A 6,316-nucleotide genomic window follows, 5' to 3' on the forward strand; every position below is an offset into this window, starting at 1 on the left:
GAATTTTGACATGGGCTAAAAGTCGGCATTCAGAATGTCAGCATGGACGGTGAATATGTTGACATTCACAATGTTGACAAGTACATAATATCAAAATGGTCATTATGTCAACACTGTGAATATACTGACAGTCACAATGTTGACATCAAATATTTTTGTTTAGGGTTAGAGTTAGGCAACGGTTAGGGTAGGGTTAGGGCTATCACAGTAGAAAAATGTTATGCCGACATGCCAAATGTCAACAGGTACAATGTAGACTATATAACCATGTCGACAGTATGGCTATGTCAACAAGTCACATGTTGACATAGGGGGTGGGATGTAATGCCACCCTAGTTCGGCGGCCATGCGGGATTCCGGCTGAACCTGGATGTTTTTTTAAAGGTGCAATCACTTGTAAGGCATAGTTTTGCCTTGTAAGTGATTACCCCTTTAAAAAACATCTGAGTTTGGCCGGCATCCAGCTCGGACGCCGAACTCGGGCGGCATTACATCCGGCCCAACATCTGTGTCCACAACCTGATTGTTGACTTAAGACTAGTGATGAGCGGATTCGGTTTTACTCGGTTCTCAAAATAGCATCTTATTGGCTCACGGATGTCACGTGTTTTGGATAGCCATTAAGATGCCGTTTTGAGAACCAAGTAGAACTGAGTAAAACCGAATCCGCTCATCACTACTTAAAACCATGTTAACATTCTAGCATCAACATTCTCAATGTCAGCATGATAAATGTCAACATTTTGTACCACACCCCAATCAATCATAGCTATGTTACTGCAACAGAAGATATATATAAAAAATAGGATTTTGGTACTTACCAGGTAAATCCTTTTCTTTGAATCCATAGGGGGCACTGGAGTACTCTTGGGATATGGACGGGCGTAGCCGAACAAAGGCACTGAATATTCAAATTCAGGACTCTCCCCCCCCTCCATATCCCCAAGTACCTCAGTGTACCTTGCCAGTGTTTTTTACTGAGCGAACAGGATATAGAGAGGTTGACAATGGAGAATCCCTATAACATAACGGACAACCACAAAGTTGATCCGTAACCTTATTGTCAACTAAACAGTTGACACCTTAACCGATAGAACTTTATAATTTGAGCCAATCGGTGAAAATGTGTTACCATAAGCTCCCTTGAGCTTAATACCATCCAAGTTAAATTTGTTCACTAAGCTCCTTTGAGCTTAAAACAACCCAGGTAAAACTGCTCTGGGTGGGCGTCCAGTGCCCCCTATGGATTCAAAGAAAAGGATTTACCTGGTAAGTACCAAAATCCTATTTTCTTTATCATCCACTAGGGGTCACTGGAGTACTCTTGGGACGTACCAAAGCTTCCCTCGTGGGCGGGAGAGCTGTTTGATACTTGTAACAGTAGGCAGGCCAAAGCTAAATGCTGATGGCGCCACCATTAATAACGTATAAACGTGCACAAACGTGGTGCACTGAAGGCTATGTAGCCGCGTTGTAGACGCTCCACGACCCGTTGGGTCTGACATTCCCACAGAACCTGTGGGATGAACTATTACTGACGTAGGCGATTGTAACTTAGCCTTAAAGTAAGTCTGACTTGTAGTCATTATTATCCAACTGGATAATGTCTGCTGAGAAACTGGCTAACCCCAGTTTACAGTATCATATAGAACAAACAACGTATTCATATCACGTACTGTAGACGTTCGGTACATATATAAACGCGTAACGCGTGTACCACATTCAGAATTCAAGAATGTGCAGTCCACACAGGAACCACTATTGGTATATTGATGTGAAGAATACGAAAGCGGATTTCGTCCGAAGATCTGCTTTGTCATGAGAAACTCAAATACGGTGGCTTGGAATACAAGGCACCCAAATATGAAAACAAAACCTTTGCCGAAGCACCCTTGCCGAAGGCAAGGCTAGAAGAAAAATGTTTTCCAAAGTGAGAAACTTAATTCTCATTTGTTGTAAAGGTTCAAAAAATATGAAACTTACTTCCCCTTTGTTGAAAGGGTTCCAAAATATGAAAACTGTAATAAATCTGAACCCAACCTCAAATCGCCTGGCGCTGTAGGTGGGATAAATAGAGTCTGAACTTTGGTGACACCTTGTAGAAAGATGTTTACAGACGCAAATAGAGGCAAACTTCTTTGAAAATACGTTTACCACACAGATACCTGCACTGTTAGTGCAGATGAACGCAGTTTTCCATTCCATCCCGTTTAACAGAATACGGGTACTTGAAGTATGATGTTGGAAACTTCTGAGGTTTACAACCTATGTAAGCACACGAAATGTTTTAATAATGAGCTGCCTTAAGCGGCTTACTATTTCGTTACATGGTTGGTATAACCGATACTGTAATGCTCTATTTTTTTAAGAGGGCGGTCTTATGGAACGTTTCACGAATTTGCGTGTCATCCTTGCGCAGGGGCCATGCTAATCTTCTCTGTATCGTTCCAACTTTAGTATATGTGCTGCCGAAGCGAGCACTGAACCCTCACCCCGTCAACCGCAGCTGCGGTACATAGTTAATAGGTACATAGGTAACTATGGGTAAAAGAACGTTCCCTGATGTAACAGGTTGGACGTATTATGAGCGGGCCAAGATCGTGTGCAAGTATTCCTTGAAAATTCGAGAAGCAAACTTCTCTGAAACCCATAAGATACCACCAGTATGCCTGTGACGAACTGTCTTCTGATCCGTTTTGGCAACGAAGAAAGAAGCGGAAATTGGTGAAGCCAGATACACGATGCTGAATGACCCCATGAATGTGATGTACACATACTGAGCTTTTGTAATTGTGGTGAGATGCCCTCATGTATACTTGAGGGTAACCCCCTTCTGTGGACTCACATCTGAAACACCTCTGGATTTAATGTCCAGTGTTTTAAAATCCAAACCCTGACAGGTGAGATCGTCTGTCTAACAGATGTCCACTCACGGATTGATATTTTGACATTTTCACATAATGGCGTTCTGAGCCATTGAAGATTTGAGTTACCTACCGCCTTGCCATGCGGCTTATTGGTTCTCATTGGTTGTTGAGTATGCAACTGCCGTTGCTTTGTTTGACTGCTTAAGGGCAGCGTGAGCCAGGTATGAAAAACAAAATTACATGAAACTCACGGTTGTTCCTCTCCACAGAAATCTTTAGTAAAAAGCGAAAGATTTATTTGTTCTGAAGAGAAACCAGAGTCTATCCCTGGTCAGACTGAAAGCGATTTATTGCATTGTAAAATGCACATAGTTCTAGGACATTTATCTATTGCATTGTAAAATGCACAGAGTTCTAGTACATTTATCGACAGCAATCTGTCGTGTTTTAGAACCTTATAACGACAAATCCTGACTCTCTGTGACTGTAATCCAGAGTATACGCACCCTTGTTCCTTTGTGGGTAAAGCAAATGAAGGGTGGCGAACTAAATTGAAAACCCATCTTTATTCTTAATAAGTGAATACACCAATGTACCGCTAGTGTAAGTGTACTTTTGTTGTTGCTGGTGTAGTAGGTAAAAGTCTTTGAATTACCATATTTATAATCTTACCTAGGAATTGACATCGTTTAGACAGACTTAGATGTGATTGTTACTTAATCTGCTACCGCAGTATACCTTAGTAACGCAAGATATAGGAACTTTGTTGATACATAGTTCTTATGTGAGATGAGCTATCATTCCAACATCACTTTGGTAAATACAGGAAGCGATAAGCAACTGTAGAAATGAAATGGTTAATGGTTGCGGCGATTTGCAAACGCTAAACCTGTGATGAAGAAACCGGACTGTGTAAATACGCATTGTGAAGGTCAAATGCAATTATACAATTTTGTGTCTTCAATAAGCAAAAACTAACTGCAGAAAATTACTTGCTGATTGATATTGGAACGGAGCTGTTTGATTTTGCTCAAACAGAGGGGAATAAGTAACTCTGACTCTGTTGGCGTACTACTGCCTGGTTTATAAACCAGCAAAGACTAAATGACAACCTGCCAACCCGTTCGACAGAAGCAGTTTTGTACTCCAAGCTGTAAATAGCTGAGACATATATGAGTTGAAGTCATGAAACCTCGCAACTGTAACATGAAAAGACACACTTCCACAATTGTAAAAGAGGTCATCAACCCACTGACTTGTGACTGTAACGTCCTGTATATGGAACGCTTCAAGAATTTGCATGTGAACCTTCCAATTTTGTGCTGCCGAAGCAAGCACTCGTTACAAGGCGTGACTTTTTTTTTTTTTTTTTTTTATAAAGGAATAAAACGCTGTTACAAGTAAATTGTATGCGCTAATGGCAGAATATCCTAAAGGGATAAAATGTCGTTACACATATATCAAATTTAGGAGCAAACAAGCTCTGGCCTTGTCGCGCGTTACTAACGACAATGAAAGTAACCGGCGTTAGCAGAAGCTTTACAGATATACTCTGCAGCTTCTTTTAACCGTGATCGGTATGGTTTCATACATAGATTCTAGTGACCCAAATGTATCTGTGGTTTTTATAATGTTTGACAGAAACGCATATACCAATGGCGGATCGCGTCCTTTTGGAAACGATTGTTTATGGTTGTCCAAAACCCCGCACTATCTGAGTGCTGGACTAATGTACCCTTCTCACTCGTAGTTATCGGTGTGAGATTTGACATAGAATCGTGCATTAAATTATAAGACTAGTGAAATAAACACTCTGGTACCCAAAGGAAAATTGTCACTTTGGAAAGATTGTCTTTTGTTAGCGCTGGCGGAGTTATTCTGAGACTCCGATTACCGCTGTTTTAACTTGAATTGCCAATGTTAACATTTTTAGTCTGCACTAGAGCCTTATTCGCTATGTAGACAAACATCATAATAGGCAACAGACAGACACTTGCACGACTTAATACCATTATTATATGGCATATATATCTATATATATATGTTATTGCTGAACAGCATATTTATTAGGAAACTAAAGTGTTCTTTATGTGAAAAGCAGTTCACATGGGCATGAAACCCGAACCAAATTCCTACTAACACCCCTGCGCCTTCTGGTGGCTTAAAGATGTAGGGCAGGAATGTTCTAGAATTATCTTGAACTAAAAATTCCCACTAACACCCCTGCGCCTCCTTGTGGAGTAGAGGTGTACAGTCTGGAATTATAACTGGAAAAAACCAGCAATGATTAAAATGGCCGTCATGCCATGCTTTCCTAGAAAATCACAGTACAGGTTACCTGCTGCAGTTTTAATATAGGCTTAATAGCCTATTATACAGTTACTAAGCTTAATAGCCTATTATACAGTGCATTTATTCAAATAATATGAGCACTGCCTGCAGTGTATGCCAGTGTAACCAAAAATAACAGAAAACATGGTTAAACGTGCAATAGGGTATGCCACTGATAACCTATTGCCAGCCAAAGCCTCATATATATATTATATATATATATACAAAGTGTTTACACATATATATTATAGACAGTTTCGCCAGCAAAAGCTTTATTATATTTATATATATATAAAACGTGCTGAAACATCCCAGTACACAGTGTACATTGTTTAAAGTGCTGCGCTGCTTGTGTATTTTGAACCCATGCAGCCTTTGCTGCTGCCATGGGTATTATTCCCCCTCCCCCCCCCTGCATCCCTTACCTGCAGCGTACGGAGATCGGGAACAGGGAGAGCGCCTGAATCTAGCGCCGGGGAGCCGTCCGGCAGCTGCTTCCTACAGCAGTACACAGTCTCCCTGTGTCTGCGGTGTCTCACTGGAAGAGCGGCCGGCGTCCTTTAGTGACGTGCGGCCGCTCTTTAGTACAGAGGAGCGTCTCGGCGGCGTGCCGGGCCATCAGAGCAGCGAGAGCGGCCGGCGTCTGAGTGACGTGCGGCCGCTCTGCTTAGTTGAGCGCCCGGAGGATGTCGGCGGCGTGTAGCGGTGCCGCATCAGAGCCGTGAGAGCGGCCGGCGTCTGAGTGACGTGCAGCCGCTCTGCTTAGTTGAGCGCCCGGAGGATGTCGGCGGCGTGTAGCGGTGCCGCATCAGAGCCGTGAGAGCGGCCGGCGTCTGAGTGACGTGCGGCCGCTCTGCTTAGTTGAGCGCCCGGAGGATGTCGGCGGCGTGTAGCGGTGCCGCATCAGAGCAGTGAGAGCGGCCGGCGTCTGAGTGACGTGCGGCCGCTCTGTTAGTTATAACACTCCCGTGCTCAGCGGCTATGGCATTCTACAGCTCACACACAGCAGGGCGGCAGCGTGAGCTGACCGCCCTGACACTCATACCTTGTGCTGCCTTCTCCTGGCTGTGACGAGCTTCTCTCTGCTCCGTTTCAGCCTCCAGCATCTCATCTTGGCT

The 6,316-nt window shown here is 43.2% G+C and overlaps 1 non-coding gene and 1 pseudogene across 1 annotated transcript; both read right to left on the minus strand.

Moving 5' to 3' along the window:
* Window positions 1–2,374: 2,374 nt before the first annotated feature.
* Window positions 2,375–2,481, minus strand: LOC135054221 (U6 spliceosomal RNA). Its single transcript, XR_010243431.1, has one exon. It is a non-coding gene; the product is annotated as a U6 spliceosomal RNA (small nuclear RNA).
* A 608-nt stretch (window positions 2,482–3,089) lies between these two features.
* Window positions 3,090–3,190, minus strand: LOC135054146 (U5 spliceosomal RNA; annotated as a pseudogene).
* Window positions 3,191–6,316: the final 3,126 nt, after the last annotated feature.

The sequence above is a fragment of the Pseudophryne corroboree genome, chromosome 2, assembly GCF_028390025.1.
Source record: "Pseudophryne corroboree isolate aPseCor3 chromosome 2, aPseCor3.hap2, whole genome shotgun sequence".
NCBI lineage: Eukaryota > Metazoa > Chordata > Amphibia > Anura > Myobatrachidae > Pseudophryne > Pseudophryne corroboree.